This window comes from Crinia signifera, chromosome 6, assembly GCF_055691185.1.
Source record: "Crinia signifera chromosome 6, ASM5569118v1, whole genome shotgun sequence".
Lineage (NCBI taxonomy): Eukaryota > Metazoa > Chordata > Amphibia > Anura > Myobatrachidae > Crinia > Crinia signifera.
The window spans coordinates 218,461,019-218,481,112 of NC_139222.1; the positions used below are offsets into that span (position 1 = coordinate 218,461,019).

A 20,094-nucleotide genomic window follows, 5' to 3' on the forward strand; every position below is an offset into this window, starting at 1 on the left:
TTCCATTCGGGATAGCCCTGAGGAAGAAGAGGACTAAACCCCTTTTCTTCTGGTCCTTTCCCCTTGTTTGGACTGCTTTATAAGACTTTGGGACCGTGGCCCCGTCCCCCTCACTTCACAATGTCTGTTGTTTTGTTGATGTATTTCTATTTATTGCCCTCCCCTTATATATGTCTGTCTGGTCAATAAAGCTTCGGGCATGTGATTCCTCCTCCCCCACCGCCTACCCTCCACACCCATAGCCTTGTATACTGTTGTGTAAATGTTACCGTTAGAATGCATAGTGCATAGTATAGTCTATAGTGTGAGTTTATCTTGTACTGTATTTTATAATATGTACTATACTGTCTGCATGTGTACTGTGTTTTGGCTGTGCTGCGACACGGTATATGTGTGATATTTGTTATCGTCTGTTTTTTGCATTCTTTATGTACAATAAAGACCTGCTTTTTCAATCAAAAAATCTGTTCTTATCAGTTTAATATCTGATACGCCCCCTATCTGGGGGCCATATATTAAATGGATTTTTAGAACAGGGAGATGGAAGAAGAGCTTGCTCTGTCCACTCCACGCATTGACCTGGTATTGCAGTACTTCCAGGACCGGTGCACCTTCCTAATCTGTTATCCAAAAATAGACTATTTCCATTCCTGGCACTTGATTTGGAGTATCAATTGTTTGTGCACCTTTGTACTAACTTTGTATTTAGAAATGCATGCATTTGCTGCTTCAAGGTTTAACCCTTGTGCATAAATACTTTGAAATCCTGCCTCCAGTGTATCATTTTGTGACTATTTCTTGACTCCTTGAATTGTACTTTCTGGAATCGAGGCAGTTAAATATTTTTACGTGACACTACACTTGATATCAGCATATGCGGCCTAGCCAAAAGACCGGAAGCCGGCCTAAATTAAAGGACTTATCAATCGCTGCGACCTCCCAATAAATATGCAAAGACTATGTGACTTACCTACGATCTTACCACGGAAACATCAACTGGATCACAGCAATGGCATTTTTGGACCCCCCCTCCCTCTCCATTTGAAATGGCTTGTTTTTTGTTTGTTTTTTTTCCTTTTTTTTTTTTTTCTTGATCTCTTATATTTTTTTTCTTTTCCTTTTGCGCTCTCTTTTCTCTCTCTTTTGTTTTGGGATTTTTTTTTTCCTCTTTTCTCTCTTTTGTTTTGGGAATTTTTTTTCCTCTTCCATTTTGTTCCGAGCCCAACAATTGATGATCATTGAGAGGGGGATTTAGAAAAAGTATCACTTACCTTCTTCGGACCATCATTTGGGTGGTAACTGCCAATAAAAGAAAACATTGGCCCACCCAGCTCACCTACACATGACTGTCCTGTCTGCCTGTCTGTTCCAAGTGACTGTCTGGCTGTCAGGTTGCGGAATCCGAGTGAGCAGCTTGTGATGTCATAGAGGGCAGATTGTGATGTCACACAAAGGGTCCTGCCACATGAATGCTTGTCCATCTGACTGTCTACTACTGCTGCTGAATGGGCTCAAAACAGGAAAGCCGTCATTGCAACTGATGTTGCAAGATTCCTCCTTCTCCTCTGCAGCAGCTAGCTGATTGATTTGGTCAGCAGCAGTTCGTCAGGGACACAGGCATGCAGCAGCAAAGAGCGAGGAGACAGCTGGCTGCTGCTTGCCTGTTGATCGTCTGCCTAGTGGGTGTGTGTCTGTTGACGCGATGTCAACAGACGGGGCGGAGCACATGCAAATTCGGCCTCCTACCCAGCTGAGGCTGCCGACGACCTAAACACAAAATCAGTTGGATGGCTACTTGTCCTCCGGTCCCTGTCCAGCACTTCAAGTCTTATTCACACCTGCCGCACAGCCAGGTATCTTTCAGACTGCAACGACAAAGAAGTGATGTGTGTGTGTTAGATGTGTCCGTGGTGCTGATCTCCTCTCCACCAGTGTTGGTGGCCGAATTCCGGTTTGCGCGCTTTGCTGGGACCCCATTCGGGTTATCGCTTCTCGGCCTTTTGGCACGATCATGGTCGTTGTCGAAAGGTAGCGGGGGTCTTTCCTTGGAGGGGCCTCAAGGTTCATGGAGCGGTCGGAGAGGAGAAAGAGTGCCGGAATGTCGTCGGTGAAGAATACATTACGGGTTAAAATTACAAGACGCTGTGAAAATGGATCTCTGAGATATCTTGTGGAAGAGTTGTTGGAGAAGGTATGTGGCGTACAGAGACGTGAAATTTTCTGTGTTCAGGAAATACCATCTCAGTTTGCTTGATGTTTCCTTTGTACAACTGGGTACGTACAATGATGCCTTGTGGCAACTACAAAAACATGTTGCAGACCCAATGATGGAGGGTGTGGAGGTCTTCCCTGCACTGGTTGAGGAGAGGCCTATTACTGTTCACTTGTACAACCCTTTTGCTGAGATGGAAAAAATTGTGGCTTTTCTGAGACAATATTGTAGCCAGGTTAGAGGTGGTGTAATGCAGAAGAATATTCTGGGAATATTTAATGGAGAGTGGCGATTTTGGGTAAGGCTCAGGGAGGACAAAACGGGTATTGAGGGCCTGAAACATCCCCCTGCTACCTTTTCTGTTGGTGACCTCAGGGGCTACCTGTATTACCCTGGCCAACCGGACTTCTGCAGGAGGTGCAGAAGGTTTGGACACCAGAAAGATGATTGTGATAGTGGCAAAACATGTAGAAACTGCAATGCTACAGGACATGAGGCAAAAGACTGTAATGAGGGAAAGATATGTGCTATCTGTGGTTCCCCTGATCATGTTGCCCGTAAATGCCCCAAAGTCGCCCAAGAAACAAAAAGAGGCAAAACCCCCCAGGAATATGCTGAGCGAAATGCTCAGTTATACGAGGGGAGGAAAAAGGAGATGGAGGAGAGAGAGAAAAGGTCAGAGGAGGAAGCTGCCGCCTTTCATGCAAATTTGCGAAAAACGGCAGATGAAGTTATCCTAATGGTGCAGGAGGAATCTGCTGACGAGGAACACCAGGCTGTGGCGAATCCGCCGAGAAAAAAGTCTCGTCAGACCCACGAGGCAGTGGGAGAGGATGTTCTAGAAGAGGAGATGTCGGAGGTAACGGCCCTGCCGCCTGAGCAGCGGGCGGGTGTTGAGGATGCCGGGGACGCAGTGAGTGACAGCTCCGTCACTTTCAGCCCGGTGAATTACGGTCCGGATAATTGCAGCGTCTTGTGCGGAGGAGTAAGCCCCGTAAGTAGTGTGGACTCTCTGGTGACAGTTGAAAGTGTGGAGGGAGGGGAGTACCTTGCGGAGCATAGACAGGAGGTGCAGGAGAGCTCTGACACGGACTTCTCCAGGCTCCTGAGAAAGCAGTCTGATCAGAGCACTGCCAAGAAGGCTAAAATTGATGAAAGTGGAGAGGGGAGTGGCATTATGACGATGAAGGAGGCTTTAAGGAAGCTTGGAAGCATGGGCATTAAAAAAATGTCTGAACAAGAGATAAATGAGGACACAAAAAAACGTGACGTTTTTTTAAAAGAACAAGATGGTCACTTCAGGAAGTTCTTGCTGGGAGGAAGTACCCCTGGTGATCCAGGTCTTTCCGATACCTCGGATGAAATGACATGAGAGGGGGAGGACATTAAAATAAATTAAAATGGCTTGAATAAAAATCTTGGGGTGGTATCCCTAAATGTTAGAAGTTGCAAATCAAAATATAGGCGGGCTGCTATTTTAGATTATGTTGGTGGGCTTGAGGGGGATATTATATGCTTGCAAGAGTGTGGTATTGAAGAAACTCCAAAAAAGGAGGAGTGGAGATATGGAGCATCCCTGTGGAGTGGGTCCAAGGGAAATAGAAATAGTGGTGTTGGGGTTTTAGTTAAGGGTAATAAGCTGAGTATAATTTCACATATTGTTATAGAGGCAGGGAGGTGTATCTTAGTTAATTTACGTTATGGGGGATGGGATTTTAAGTTAATTAATGTGTATGCAAGTGCGGATAAGAATGAAAGGAAGGATTTGTTTGAGAGGATGGCGTTGTATGTGGTTGGGAGAAAGCCGGTTGTGATTGTGGGTGATATGAATTGTGTGATTGACAGGGGAGTGAAAAGAGGTATGGATGTGGTTAAAAATGATGTTACGAGTGGAGTTTTGAGAAGGATGATTGATGATTTTTCACTAATGGATGTGGCGAGAGAATGCTGTGTGGGTGATCCTATGAATACTTACAAAGCTGATAGAGGTGTGATTGAGTCACGGTTGGACTATGTGTTTGTTTCGAGAGATTTCACGTGTGAAAGTTTTGTGCAAAAGTGTGTGGGGTTCTCGGATCATGATTGTATAGTGTGTAAGCTGGGATGTAAGGAGAGTGGTAAGTATGGGCCTGGGGTATGGAAGTTGAATGTCGAAATGTTGAAGAATGAAGAGGTAAAACAGTGTTTTAGAGTGCAGTATGAGGAATGGGTGAAAACGAAGTGGAAGTTTGATAATATATTAGAATGGTGGGATTGGGTGAAAAGTGAGTGTAAGAGATTTTTTAGGAAATTTGGTTTCAAATTAGCAAGGAAGAAGAGAGAGAGATGGGAAAGAATGAATGAGAGATTAGATTATTTGTATACAATGAGAAAGAATGGAGCGGATGTGGCGGATGAGATTATGGAGGCAAGAGAGGAGATGAGGAAAAGTATGGAAGAAAGGGGCCGGCAAATTGTGTATGGGGCTAAAGTGGAATGCATGGAAAAAGATGAACAATGTAGCCGTTTCTTTTTTTTTTAAATATTCAATTTTTATTGGGTCAGCAAAGAATAGACATGTACATATCGGGAACAGAGGTAAAACAGTGAATCCAACATAGAATTATTAAACATTAGTTCCACTAATACAACTGTCTGTCTTACACTCTATTAAATACTAGTTAAATGAAACTGCGCCCCAAAAAAATTACAGTTAGAATAACAGTGAAAAAGGGAAGTCTAGTGAAGAAAGAGGGAGGGAGAGAGGGGGCAGGAGAAAGATGAGGAGCAGAGTGGGGGGAGACAGACACAAAAGGGGGCGGGAAGGGTATATATAAGCACAGGTTGGGGACATTGCATGGTACATTATAAATTGTAAACATGTGCATGCTAGCAGTTTGGCAGGAGGGGTGGGGAGTGAAATGCGGTATCGTCCCAAGCTACGCTAGAGCAAACTGGTAGGCAGCCGTTTCTTTTTTAAGAAAGTGTGCGGGAAAAGAAAGGATATGGATGTGTTGGTGAAAGAGAATGGTGAAGAAGTGAGAGGGTGTGAGATGAGGGAAGAAGTTAGAGAGTTTTATGAGAAGTTGTATGAAGGGAAGATATGTGATGGAAATTTGGAGAGTGAAGTGTTGGGTGTAATTGAGAAGCGTGTGGACAAGAGTGACTGGGAGACGTTAGGTAAGAATATGACAGAAGAAGAGATTAAAGAGGCAATGAATGGAATGGCAAAGAATAAAACGCCAGGTAAGGATGGGTTGTCAGTTGAATTTTATAGTGTGATGTGGGAATATATAGGCAAAGATGTGATTGAGATGATGGAATATATGTTTATGAATGGGAAAGTGAGTAAGTCTATGAAAGAAGGTGTGGTTGTTCTGATACATAAGAAGGGTGAAAGGAGATGTGTGAAAATTGGAGACCAATAACGTTGCTGAATGTGGACTATAAGATGTATGCAAAGCTTTTGGTTAATAGAATGCGGTGTGTGATTGAGCAAGTAGTGGATGAAGAACAGGTGTGTGCGATACCGAAGAGAAGGATAAATGAGAATTTGATGTTGCTGCGTGATTTGATTGGTGATTGTATGAGTAGAAAGAAGAGAATGTATGTGATGGCTGTGGATTTTGAGAAAGCTTTTGATAGGGTGGCGCATGATTTTATGTGGAGAGTGTTGATAAAAATGGGGTTTGGGAGTGTTTTGGTGAATAATTTGAGAAGTCTGTATGAAGGTGTTTCGAGTGAGGTGTTGATAAATGGTTTCTTGAGTGATAGGTTTAGGGTCAGTTCAGGAGTAAGACAAGGATGCCCGCTGTCACCGATTTTGTTTGTATGTGTGTTGGAGCCATTGTTGTGTTTGATTCGAAAGGATAAGGTGATGAGAGGTATGTTGATTCCGGGTAGCAGTGGAAGGAGTGTGAATGTGTTAGGGTATATGGATGATGTTGTGATTGTGGGGGAAATTACTAACTGTTTTTTTTTGTGGAGCGTCAGCCTTTAAACTAAATTGGGAGAAATCAAAAATTAAGGTCTTTGGAGGGAAAGGTGTGGATGATGTTGGAAGTCAGTATGTGGAGGGTGGTATAAAAGTTTTGGGAGTTGTGTTTGATGAAGATATGAGAGGGAAAGAAAGTTGGAATGAGTTGGAAAAGAAAGTGAGTGCGAGAGTGGGATTTTGGAGAATGAAAAGATTAACGATGACTGGCAGAGTGTTGATTGTGAAAGCGATTGTGTTACCGATGTTGTTGTATGTTGCGAGTGTTTTTTTTGCCGAATGTGATGTGCTTGAAAAGAATAAATAGAATGGTGTTTTTGTTTTTGTGGGGTGGAAGAATGGAAAGATTGAAGAGAGAGCATGTGATGAAAGAGAGGATGAATGGTGGTTTGGATTTTCCAAACATCAAAGTGTATTTGAATTTGAATGTAATGGTGAGAGTGTTAAGTATGATTGAAAAAGGGAATAAGGCTGCGTGTATGATGAGATATATGGCAGGTGGGATGTTGTGTAGGTTGAAGTGGTATGAAAGGAAAATAATGGAACCTATTGCTTTGTAAAGATGTCAGTGGTATGAGCGGATAAATGCATTTGTGAGAAAGTGGGATTTGTGGAAGACTAGTAAGAAGGAACTGATGAATAAGACAAGGATGATGCAGATATTGAGGAAGCGTGAAACTATGTGTAAGATAGAAGGTTTGAATGATAAACAGTGTGGTGATGCTTGGAAAAAAGTGTGCATGGATGGGGTAAATAATAGACAGAAGGATTTGGTATGGATGAGTTTACATGAGATATTGCCGGTGCGAGAGGTGCAAAAAAAAGTGTGATTTGACTAGGTTTGAAGTATGTCCGAGAGAAGAATGTAGAGGGGTGGAAAGTATTATGCACATGGTATGGGGTTGTACGTATGCTTGAAAGGTATGGTTGGGATTAAGAGATGTATGTAAAGAGGTGACTGGTGTACAAAGGGTGTCTTGGAGGACGGCTATGTTTGGGATAGGGGCTTGTGGTAAAGTGAGAGAGAGAATTATGTGGTTGATGATGGTGTGTGTGTTAGAATGCTTGTGGGATGTTAGGAATTTGTATGTGTTTAAAAAGAAAGTGATTGAGAAGAATGAATGTATTAGAATGATTCTGGGGAAGATGTATATGAATTATGTATGGGATATGAGAGACGGAAGTATGTGCGATGCGAAAGGAATATGGAAGCATAAAAAATGGAAACACCTGGTGAGAGTAGTTAGTTAGTGATGTGATAAGAGGTTGGTGGTGGTGGGGAATAATTGTTGTTGTTTTTTTTTTATTATGATGTTTGTTTCTTTAAATATATGTTATGCATAGTGTTTTTCACCTCTTTGTGAGGTATTTGTCAATTTTTGGTCCATAACAAAAGATTAATGGAATTTTTTGATAATTTGGAAAAATATTATAATAACCATGCATGATGAGAGGAATTGGTCCATTAATGGTGAAGTCAAGGTGATTGCTTTTCCACGGAGAAGCGACGGCAATTCTAACCTGAATGGTTTAAAAAAAAAAAATCTGTTCTTATCAGTTTAATATCTAAAACGCCCCCTATCTGGGGGCCATATATTAAATGGATTTTTAGAACAGGGAGATGGAAGAAGAGCTTGCTCTGTCCATTCCACGCATTGACCTGGTATTGCAGTACTTCCAGGACCGGTGCACCTTCCTAATCTGTTATCCAAAAATAGACTATTTCCATTCCTGGCACTTGATTTGGTGTATCAATTGTTTGTGCACTGTTCCAACTTTGTATTTAGAAATGCATGCATTTGCTTCAAGGTTTAACCCTTGTGCATAAATAGTTTGGGTACTCTTTACTTAGAACGGCGCCCATCGCGTGCACTAAAAAAACGGGTGCGATGCGACCTACGCGATGCCCGCGATTTCCAATAGGGAACAATGTTAAATATCTCAATTGACCCGATTTTCCTGTTCAATGCCTCAATCGACCCGATTTTTCCATAGGAAACAATGTTAAATAGGCCACAGAAGCCAAATAGGCACCCTAAAGTGTGAAAAGGCCCCCACAATTGTTAACGCCACCCCACGATTAACGTGAACCCGAAGCGTGGCGAGCGCAGCGAGCCCCGCGTGGGGACGCGGATACCTGTGAAGCCCGCGAAGGGACGCGTTTACCTGTGAAGGTATCCGCGTCCGCTCGCCACGCTTCGGGCTCGGTGGCTCGCCACACTATTCTATTCTCAACTCCACGCAGACGTGGAGTTGAGACTCCACGCTCGCCATGCTTCGGGTTCATGTTGATCATGGGGTGGCGTTAACAATTGTGGGGGCCATTTCACACTTCAGGGTGCCTATTTGGCCTCTGTGGGCCATTTAACATTGTTTCCTACGGAAAAATCGGGTCAATTGAGGCATTGAACAGGAAAAACGGGTCAATTGAGACATTTAACATTGTTCCCTATGGGAAATCGCGGGCATCGCGTCGGTCGCATCGCACCCGATTTTTAGTGCATGCGATGCCCGCGATTTTTTTACCTGCGATGACCACGATCAAAATCGTGGGCGCCGTGCTAGGTAAAGAGTACCATAGTTTGAAATCCTGCCTCCAGTGTATCATTTTGTGACTATTTCCATATTGAATTAACATTACATACATCCTGCACTTTTGCTGTCCTCCCACCCAGCTGTCTGTAGCCAACAAGTAATGTGAAACATTATATCAGCCGTTTCTTTCTGAACAGCTGATACTGCAGTCTAGCCTGATGATCAGCTGACCCAGCTGACCTAACCCTATGACATCTGGAGACTGGCTGGACACTTTCTGATTGGAGGAGGGTATTCCCTGTGAGGTGATTGGCTAGACAGGAATACCTCAGAGCTGACTGAGCATTACAGTGTCACTCAGTGAGCCGGCCAGGACCAGGGCAGTTGTTAGATGCTGCCTCTGGTTTTACTGTGATTGTCTTGCCGGATACTGAGAGAGGCATAAGCTTTGTCAGACTATTTTAGTCATAAAAAGCTGCAGCATTATGGCTGGTGTGAGAAACATAATTCGCTTTGTGGTAAAAGAGAATTATAGAGAAAGTTGTGGAATGGTGTGGGTGGTTAAAGAATTGCTGGAAAAATTAGCTGGGGTTAATGTGACTGAAATATTTGTTTTACAAGATTTCCCAAAGCAGGGAATATATGACATAACTTTCTTTACCAGTGCAGTGTGTCTGAATGTGTTTGAAAAACTCGGAGTCAAAAGTTCAGATACTGCAGTAGAAAAGGTTACCATGGAGCCTCTGTTTAATAAACAGGATATTCCCCTGACTGTGCATCTGTACAACCCCTATGCAGAAATAGGGCTAATAAAAGATTTTCTGAGGAAATATTGTTCCAAAATCAGTGATGCAACCAGAATGAAAAATTCACTTGGGATATACAATGGAAAGTGGAGGTTTTGGGTTACCCTGACACCAGACCCAGATAATGTGGGGGGGACAAAACACCCTCCAGCAAATTTTACAGTTGCTGGTTTGAGGGGATTCCTTTTTTATCCCGGACAACCCTCCTTTTGTAGAAACTGTTTTCAGTATGGGCATGTTAAGGAGGACTGTAAGCAGGGAAAAACCTGCAGAATCTGTAAAAAGACAGGCCATGAGGCTGCACAGTGCAGGGAACCTAGATGTTGTGATTTGTGTGGTGAAAATGATCACAATGCAAGAGAATGCCCTGCTTCCATCTTTGGAAGGAAAAAAGGATGGGCTACATTACCAGTTTTAAAAGTAGTGAGAGATGTACTCTTTGATGAACCCCAGCTGGGTGCATCCCAAGAACCCATAGCAGGAGATGAAGATGTTACCCGCTTTCTAGAAAAAAGAGAAAAACAGGGAAATGTTACTGTGTCTGAACCTGTAATTGCACAGGCTGTAGACACTCCTGTTTTGACTGAAAATATAGAGGCAATGGAGGAAAGTAAACAGGGGAATGTGGAAAATAAAGCTGTTTTTCCGGATAACACTGAGGGATTTATCAAAGTGACCAGAAAGACTAATAAGCGTGAAGGGGTTAAAAGCAATAAAAAAGCTCGTTTAGAGCAAGATTGTGACCCCTTACCAATTTCCCCTAATCCTTATGCATTGCTGAGCTCTATGGATTTTCCTAATATGATCCCAGTGGATTACAATACACTGAGCCCCTTATCACCCTTTGATTTATCGGGGAGTGGGGAAGTGACTGCTGCGGGCTCTGACATCAGGTAAAGCCTGTTAAAAAAATGTATATTTGAAAGCATAATGGAGACCAAAGCTGATGACAATACATGGCTCATCCACTGTTGCAGTTAAACTACTGCTTTTGTCATCCTTTTATTCTGTATATAAGTTCTGCTCTTCTTACCCTGAAGTTAAGGGTTCTAATACTTTGTTCTTTATTACATGCTGAAGTTAAGCATAAATATGTTACTTTTTCTTTACAAACAATTTCCTTACAAAGCCTGACTAAGGAAGTTTTATTTAGTATTTATATAAGAAGTTGCAGTTCTGTGTTAATATCAGCTGCAGAGATGTATAAACATTTTCTCTGGTGTTTATTAGCTGATACAAGCCATGGAAATCCTGTGAAGATAACAGGACTTTATAATGTTAAAGTATGTCATGGTTTCATGTTTTTTTATTTTATCTTTTATTATTTTTATTGCAAAGCAAGATAAAGATATAGCTGTTCCTTTTTTACCTCACAGAAAGGTCAAAAATAGGTCACACAGCAGATCAGCTATGCAGATGTGTCTTGGAGGGAAATTAGTTTCTGACTAGAGATTCTCTCTTTTTTTCATGCTAATGGCAGCTCATATTAAAATCTCATCCTTAAATGTAAGGGTGTTTCAATCCAAAGCAAAACGGGCTGCTGTACTGGAAGAGTTATATAGAAATGAAGGGGATATTATTTGTGTACAGGAATGTGGGCTTAATGAAATCCCAGGGGAAACTGAGTGGCCATATGGCCCTGCTGTATGGTCTGTGTCACAAAAGAACAAAAACGATGGAATTGGAGTTTTAATAAAAAATAAAGCTATTACTGTGAATGACTATGTAATTATTGAGCTGGGCCGATGTATTTTAATTACGCTTAAATATAAAAATTGTTTATTTCGGCTTGTGAACATTTATGCCCCTGTTAATAAAGCAGAAAGAAAAGAATTGTTTGAAAAAATTAAATTTTTCCTACCAGGTAAAAGCCCCCTTCTAGTCATAGGAGATTTAAATTGTAATATAAAAGGTCAGACTGATTCTACAGGGAAGATTTTCAATCAAATAGTAAGTGATTTTAAACTGAGTGATGTGGCAGTGGCTTGCAAAGTTAACCCTGTACCTAATACTTACCATGCCGACAGAGGAGGTGTTCATTCCAGATTGGATTTTTGTTTTATGTCAAGAGAATGGGAGGCTTACAAATATAGTCAAAGGGTGGTAGGTTTTTCTGACCATGAATGCATTAAATGTGAAATGGGCATTAATACAAGTTTAGTAAGCGGGAAAGGTCTGTGGAAACTTAATACCAGTATGCTGGAAAATGAGGAAATTAAAGAAGCCTTCGCTCAAGAATATAAGATTTGGGCAGAGAAAAAAAGGGATTTCCCAAATATTTTGATGTGGTGGGAGTGGATTAAGATTTTGTGCCAAAATTTCTTCAAAAAATGGGGCTATAAATTAGCAAGGAAAAAAAGAGAACAATTTAAAGCATGGAATATGCGCTTAGAATCATTATATAAACTAAGAGATAGTGGTTTTAATGTATGCAATGAAATAAAAGAAGCACGAAAGGAACTAAACAAAGTTCTGGATGACAAAGGAAAATAAATTATATATAGAACAAAAATAGAACATTTGGAGAAAGATGAAAAATGCACAAGATTTTTCTTTAAAAAAAGCATAACCAGAAGAGAGATATGGATATACTATTAAATGAAAAAAAGTATAGAGGTGAAAGGTGAAGAAATAAGAACTGTTATTGAGAAATACTATGAATCTTTATATGCAGATAAAAGGAGAGATGATGGTTTGGTAGAGGAAGTATTGGCGGCTGTAGAAGATAAAGTTCATGAGGAGGATTTGCAGACTTTGATGAGTAAAATAAAGGAGGAAGAAGTGCTGAAAGCGGTAAACGGAATGGCTAAAAACAAAACACCTGGAAAAGACGGCCTACCTGTAGAATTTTATACATGTTTTTGGAAACACATCGGTAATGATGTCCTTGAAGTATGCAGATATATGTGGAAATATGGGACCATTGCATACCCTCCAACTGTACCGATTTTGCCGGTACAGTACCGTTTTTTAACAGTCTGTACCGGCAAAATCACTTTGTACCGAATGTACCGGTTTTCTGCAACAGGACTGTGTTGGGAGCGCGCGTCCTGGGGCAACAGACCAGCTGTCGTAGCGCCCCATTCTAAGTACCCCGCTCCCCGTAGACCCCGGCATGGAGGTGGCGGCACCACTCGCCCAGCGTGACGAGGACTGGCAGGACTTTTACAAGTTCCGTCCTCCGTCCTCTTCCCTCCGGGAGCAGCAGCCGCCTGGACAAGGTTCCCCCTCAGCAGCAGCAGATCACCTCCCCGGGGGCCTGGGCGCTCTCGAGGACCTGGCCGAGCTGGACAACGGATTCTCTGACACCCACCACATCGCCCCGTCCTGCCGATCACCGAGGAGGGCATGTGTACTGTATGTAGTGTGATGCAGGCAGCGTGTAGTGTATTGTAGTGTGATGCAGGCAGCGTGTAGTGTATTGTAGTGTGATGCAGGCAGCGTGTAGTGTATTTTAGCATACCCTCCATCATTGCTAGACTCTCTCCCCCTCCCCCCCTCTCCTACATTTTTTTAAATACATACTTTTGAAAAAAGTATACATTCGGAAAGGGGGCGTAACCACGCCCCCTTTATCCATGACCACGCCCCCTTTCAGTAGGTGTACCGATTTCTGCCCTAAAAATGTTGGAGGGTATGCCATTGGAGAAACAATGAAAGAAGGGATTGTGGTCCTGATCTTTAAAAAAGGTGACAGACGAGATTTAAAAAATTGGAGACCCATCACACTATTAAATGTGGATTATAAGATCTTTACCAAATTAATATTTTATAGAATAAGAGAAGTAATAGACCAGGTAATACAGGAAGGTCAGGCATGTGGAGTCCCAAATAGAGATATGGAGGATCATTTAACACTGCTAAGAGACATATTATGGGACTGTGAGGAAAGGAGACAGTTGGTGATGCTTTTTTCAGTTGACTTTGAAAAAGCCTATGACAGACTATCACACCCCTTTTTATTTCAAGTGCTGGAACAAATGGGCTTTCCGATAGATTTCATTAAAATCATTAAAAGTCTTTATGAAGGGAGTGAAAGCTCTTTTTTGGTCAATGGTTTTTTAAGTAATAAAATCAAGGTGAAATCGGGTGTGAGACAGGGTTGCCCCCTTTCACCAATCCTTTTCATTTGTGCTATGGAACCTTTATTACATTTAGTTAGGAAAGACAAAGTCATGAAAGGAGTTTTAATACCAGGCAGTGAGGGAAAAGTGGTAAAAGCCCTGAGTTACATGGATGATGTATGTTTCCTATGTAGCTCAGAAAGAGTAGTTAAGAGAGCTAAAATATGGCTGACAGTGTTTTGTGAAGCCTCTGCCTTTCAAGTAAATTGGCAGAAATGTGAAATTAAATGCTTTGGGAAAGAGAGCGCCTTTGTAGATGGTGAAATTAAAAAGACTGAAGGCAGCATAAAAGTTCTTGGGGTTAAATTTGATAAAGACCTGAGAGGACAAGAAATCTGGATAGACACACAGAAAAAAATTGAAATAAAATTAAATTTCTGGAAGCTAAGACCGGCAGAGTCCTTATAATTAAAGCAGTAATTTTACCGCTGTTGCTTTTCCTGGCAAATATTTTTCCACCATCCGGTAAAATGCTGAGGAAAATGACCAGAATGCTTTTTCTCTTTTTTTGGAACCCAAAGATGGAAAAGGTCAAAAGAGAAATAGTACTAAAACCCCAAGAGAAAGGAGGATATGATTTCCCAGATATTGAAATCTTTTTGGGTTATAATTTCATGAGGACTTTGCTAAAAATATTAGAAAGAGGAAATATGGCAGCCTTTATGGCAAAATATGTTGCAGGAACTGTTTTCTGGAAAGTAAATTGGTTCCAGTATGACCTAAGGAGACCTGTCTCCTTCACATGCCCAAAATGGTACGAAAACATGTTGTTTTTCATAAAAAAAACTCAAACTAGAAAGCATCAACAAGAAAGATCTACAACAAAAAAATAAAGTTAAAAATTACATTAAGAAAGGAGAGGTTACAGCTAAAATTGATCTTTTAACCCAAAGACAAGCGACTACAGTGTGGAAAAATTTACAAACAGACGGAATGACAAACAAACAAAAAGACGTGACATGGCTTAGCCTACATAAAGCCTTACCAGTAAGAGAGTGGCTAAAACAAAGAGATTTAGTGAGATCTGAAAGGTGTCCGCGGGCAAATTGTTACAGAAAAGAAAATATCGCTCATATCTTCTGGGAATGTGATATGGCCCAAGGTGTATGGAAGGGTATAAACCCCTTGTGCAAAGAGTTAACTGGTATACCAGCTTTTACGTTAGAATTAATCCTCTTTGGTTTAGTGGCCTGTAGCAAAATGAAAGGAAGACTTTTCTGGCTAATAATTACATGTGTAAAAGAAACATTATGGGATACAAGAAACTTATGTATCTTCAAGAAGGAAAAATTTGAAGTCAAAGATTGCATTAGAATGACATTAGACAAACTGTACTTTTGTTACATGTGGGACAGAAAGAAGGCAAATGGAATAGATGATGCGGTACTTGTGAGTTATCTGGGCGTCCGATTTTTTGATTGTATGCCTTAAGTTAAGGCATACAATCAGATGCGATGCGATGCGATATCGCATCGCATCGCATGCGACCATCGGATGCGATGACCCGATTTTTCCATAGGAATCAATGTTAAAATGGACTGAGTCCATTTTAACATGGAATTCAATGGGAAAAAGGGGTCCTTTTCATACCCCTACTATCCAAGTGGGCATGGAGTTGGATATAAACCTGTGGCGAGCGTAGCGAGCCACCGAGCCCGAAGCGTGGCGATATTCCGTGTCCCCTCGCGGGGCTCGCTACGTTCCAGGTCTACGTTCCTGTTCCAGGTCTCTCGCTAGGGGCCTGGGGTTTTTCCTAGGAGTGATCACGCCGCCGGGCGTGAACGGAGCGTGTGTTCCTGCAGCAATATGGCTGGTCTGAAGAACAGTATTCGTTTTGTGGTGGACGAAGAGCATCGACCTGGACGTAATGCAGTATGGGTTATCCGACAGATCCTGATGAAATTGGACGGAGTTACGGTAACAGATATTTTTTGTGCCCAAGATTTCCCTAAGCAAGGGATATCTGATATTACCTTTTACAATGCTGGTTTCTGTTTGAATACTTATGAGACCTTGAAGGGGAAAATGGAGGAGGCTGATATGAAGTTGCTAAAAATGGTTCCCTTGTTTAGCATGCAAGAATTACCTATAACTGTTCACCTGTACAATCCGTATGCTGACATTTCTATTATAAAGGCGTTTTTAAAGCACTATTGTGATAAAGTCAGTGACGGGCTAAGACAGAAGAATGTTCTGGGTATTTTCAACGGGAAGTGGAGGTTCTGGGTCAAGCTAAAACCAGACCCAGAAAATGTGGGTGCTAACAAACATCCCCCTGCAAACTTTACGGTCGCAGGTATCAGAGGGTTCCTATTTTACCCAGGCCAACCAAACTTCTGTCGCTTGTGTCTAACGTATGGGCACACTATGGAGAACTGTAAAACAGGCAGGACCTGTAGGAATTGTAAAACCCAGGGACATGATGTTGCTCACTGCCTTGCCCCTAAGGTGTGTGATATCTGTGGTCAGCAGGAACACACTGCTAAAAACTGTCCTACCAATACCAAGTTTGAAAAAAGGAGGGTGCTAATAAATGAGCAGGAGGAGGAATCAAGGAGACTCCTTGCAAATGTCTCTGAGAGCCGAGGGGGTTTTAGTACCTTAGTTAAAGCAGACGGGGGAGGTGTGGAAGGGAAGCATGCATCTATGGAGGTGGAAGGGTTAACCACACCTTTCCTTGATAATCCTGACCTTTGTACAGGGAGTGGTCACAGTGAGTGTCAGGACATGGAAGAAGACGCACCTGATATTGAATATGAGTCCTCTGAGGAGGAAAGTGGCCAGCCGGGAAGTTCGGCAGATACAGAAACCTTTCTAGCAGTAACAAGGAAGAAAAATCAGCAGCCGAACAGTGGGAAAAAGCCACGTTTGGCAGAGGAGGAAGTGTTGTGTGTGTCACCGAATCCTTTCTCCATTCTGAGCAGTGAGGACTGTGCCCCATGTGGTGGAGCTGATTATAATTTGGCTCACGTACCCTCGCCTTCTTTTTTAGGCGAAGAAGGACTGCTGCCGGGGGGAGAGGAAGGAACTCTCTGCCTTGGCAAGCACCCAGGTGTCAGTTGAAAGCAGTTAAGAACCTGGGGATTGATTTAAATTTCAAATTCAGGCAGTGGAGGCCGAAACTGCACCTGATGAAGTTTGATGCATCAGCAGGGGTTCCTGGGCATCCTCATCCGATATACTGTTTTTGAGTTAGTTTATCTTTTTTTGATGGTGTTGTTCTTCTTTTCTTTCTCTCTCTATGACTCTGAAAATCTGTTCTCTTAATGTAAGAATGATTGGGACCAGAGCAAGGAGACTTGCAATTCTAGAGTACATTAGAGAACTCGGGCAGGATATTTATTGCCTTCAGGAGTGTGGGTTAAGTAGTACTCCCAAAAGTGAAGAATGGATGGGGGAAGCCATCTGGTCCTATTCAGATAGTAATAGGAATGATGGGATTGGAATCCTATTTAGAAATAGGAGCATTAGGGTGGAAAGCTATAATATTATAGAACCTGGAAGGTGTGTGATTGCACTCTGTAGATACAGAGATGTTAAGTTCAGAATTTGTAATGTATATGCTTATGCTGACAAGAACCTGCGAAAAAATTTATTTGAGAAGATTACGTTTTTTCTTACTGGGAAGTGTCCTCTACTGGTATTAGGAGATTTAAATTGTGTCTTGGAGGAATCAGGTAGGGTGGGGGGAGGGGGGAGACAGATGGATGTGACTAGTAACTTGTGGTTGGAAATGGTTAAAGATGTTAATTTGAAAGACGTGGTTAAGGGTTGCAAGTTGCATCCGGTGCCTTTTACTTTTTTTTCAGACAAGGGGTCTGTTAAATCCAGGTTGGATTATATTTTTTTAAGTAAAGAGTTTGAAGTAAGTGGGTATTCACAAAAAGAGTTTCCTTTTTCTGACCACGTTGCGGTTATGTGTAGTGTGGATTTAAAAGTGGAAGAAATTGCGGGTAGAGGTTTTTGGAAATTGAATGTGGGGTTGCTGGAGGATGAGAGGGTTAAATTCTTGTTTATTAGTTTGTATAATAGTTTGAGGGAAAAATAGAAAGAATTTAGTAATATCTTAGAGTGGTGGGAGTGGGTCAAAAAAGAAATAAAATGTTTTTTTTGTAAGCAGGGATTTAAACGTGCGGTCTTCAGAAGGAAGAGATTTGCAGATTTGCATAAAAGGCTGTCCTTTTTAAATAAGTTGAGAGATGTGGGAATGAGTGTGGAGGAACAAATTAGTTCTGTAAAAAAAGAGTTAAATAAAATGCTAGAGGATAGGGGAAGAGAAATTATTTTTCAGGCTAAAGTGGATATAAAAGAAAAAGGAGAAAAATGTAGCCGCTTTTTCTTTAAAAAAGCTTTTTCTGGGGATAAGAATATTAGTGTTGTTTGTGATAAATCAGGGGTTGAAGTTAAGGGGGAGGGGATAAAAAAAGTCATTTTTGACTTTTACGATGAATTATATGGAGAAAAGTGGAGGGATATAGGTTTAGAGGATGAGGATTTGAGTGTGTTAGAGAGTCAGGTTAATGAATTAGATAAGGGAATTTTAGTTAAAAAAATTGATTTGCAGGAATTAAGTTTTGCAGTTAATGGTTCAGCTAAAAATAAAACGCCAGGGAGTGATGGCATACCAGTTGAGTTTTATTGTGCTTTCTGGGAGCTTTTGGGGCAGGATTTACTAGAAGTATTCAATTATATGGAAGATAATTATAAGATTGGTGCATCAATGAAAGAGGGATTAGTAGTATTAATTCATAAAGGGGGGGATAGGAGACAGATGAAGAATTGGAGACCAATTACTTTGTTAAATAGTGACTATAAGGTGTATGCAAAAATAATGGGTAATAGATTTAAAGGTGTTGTGGACCAGGTTATACTTGAGGAGCAGGTTTGTGCAGTTCCAGGAAGAAGGATAAATGAAAATCTTATGTTATTAAGGGATGTTTTGGATTATGTTAGAGGGAGGAATTTGTCGGTAGTGCTTTTTTCTCTGGATTTTGAAAAGGCTTTTGACAGACTTTCTCATGCCTTTTTATTCAAAGTGTTATGTAGGATGGGATTTCCAGTACATTTCATTCAGATTTTGAAGAGTCTGTATGAGGGAGTGCATAGTAGTATTCTCATTAATGGTTGTAGGACTGAAGGAATTAGAGTAAGGTCCGGGGTAAGACAGGGGTGTCCCCTGTCCCCTATTTTGTTTATCTGTGCTTTAGAGCCTTTGTTAGGTTTAATTAGAAGGGACAAAGTAATGAGGGGAGTGGAGATTCCTGGGAAGAATGGGTATATGCTTAAAGTTATTGCCTACATGGATGATGTATGTGTAATATGTAAAAACAAGCAATCATTTGATAGGGTTAAACTTTTAGTTTCTTTGTTTTGTGGGGCTTCAGCCTTTAAAGTAAACTGGGGTAAAAGTAAATATAAAGTTTTTGGAAGGGATATTGGTTTTGTTGAAGGAGAAGTACAATGCGAAGAAGGGGGTTTAAAGGTGTTAGGGGTTAAATTTGAACAAGATTTGAGGGGAAAGGAAAGTTGGCAGGAGTTGGGGGACAAAATTGCTAGGCGATTGAATTTTTGGCGTTTAAGAGATCTATCCTTTGTAGGGAAGATTTTAGTTATTAAAGCTATTATTTTGCCTATGATTTTATATGTTTCCTTGGTTTTTCCGCCAAATTATTTGACAGTTAGAAAAATTAATAGGGTTTTGTTTTTGTTTTTTTGGGGGTCAAAAATGGAAAAAATGAGGAGGGAGGTGGTTATTAAAAGCATAAAGAAAGGTGGTTTTGGTTTTCCAAATGTGGAGGTATTTTGTTATCTGAATATAATAGTAGCTATGTTGGGTTTATTGAAGAAAAACAATAGTGCGTCCTGTATGCTCAGGTTTTCAGCTGGATGGATGTTGTTGCGTTTGAGATGGATGAAGAAGGATTTAAAGGTACCGTATTCTTTTGTAGTACCTCAGTGGTATTTGGGGATTGAGAAGTTTATTAAAAAATTTCAGTTAACACAGTTGGAGGTGGGGGATTTTCTTAAGAGAAAGAATCTGCAGAAAGAGATTGCGGATAGGGGAGCATTGTGTCCCATTGAAGGAGTGAATGATCAGCAAGCTGAGTGGATCTGGAAAATGATGTTGACAAAGGGAGTGACGAATAAGCAAAGGGAGGTAATATGGTTAGGAATGCATGAACGCCTCCCTGTGAGGGAATTCCAGAAGAGTAGGGGATTGATAGCGTCAGATATATGTCCGAGGGAGGGATGTGGTGGGAAAGAAAATGTAGTGCATTTATTTTGGAATTGCCCTTTTGCAAGAAAAGTATCGAAGGGGCTGGGGGGTCTTATGAAGGAAATTAGTGGGATTCAGTTTTTGAATTTTAAAATTGTTATGTTTGGGATTGGGCTATTGGATAAGAAAAAAGACTGGGTTTTGTGGGTCATGCTGGGATGTGTAAA

The 20,094-nt window shown here is 41.3% G+C and overlaps 1 non-coding gene and 1 pseudogene across 1 annotated transcript; both read left to right on the top strand.

Annotated features, from left to right (window-relative positions):
• Nucleotides 1–442: 442 nt before the first annotated feature.
• On the top strand, nucleotides 443–616 carry LOC146012627 (U2 spliceosomal RNA; annotated as a pseudogene).
• A 7,076-nt stretch (nucleotides 617–7,692) lies between these two features.
• On the top strand, nucleotides 7,693–7,882 carry LOC146012684 (U2 spliceosomal RNA). The gene has a single exon (XR_014445786.1). It is a non-coding gene; the product is annotated as a U2 spliceosomal RNA (small nuclear RNA).
• Nucleotides 7,883–20,094: the final 12,212 nt, after the last annotated feature.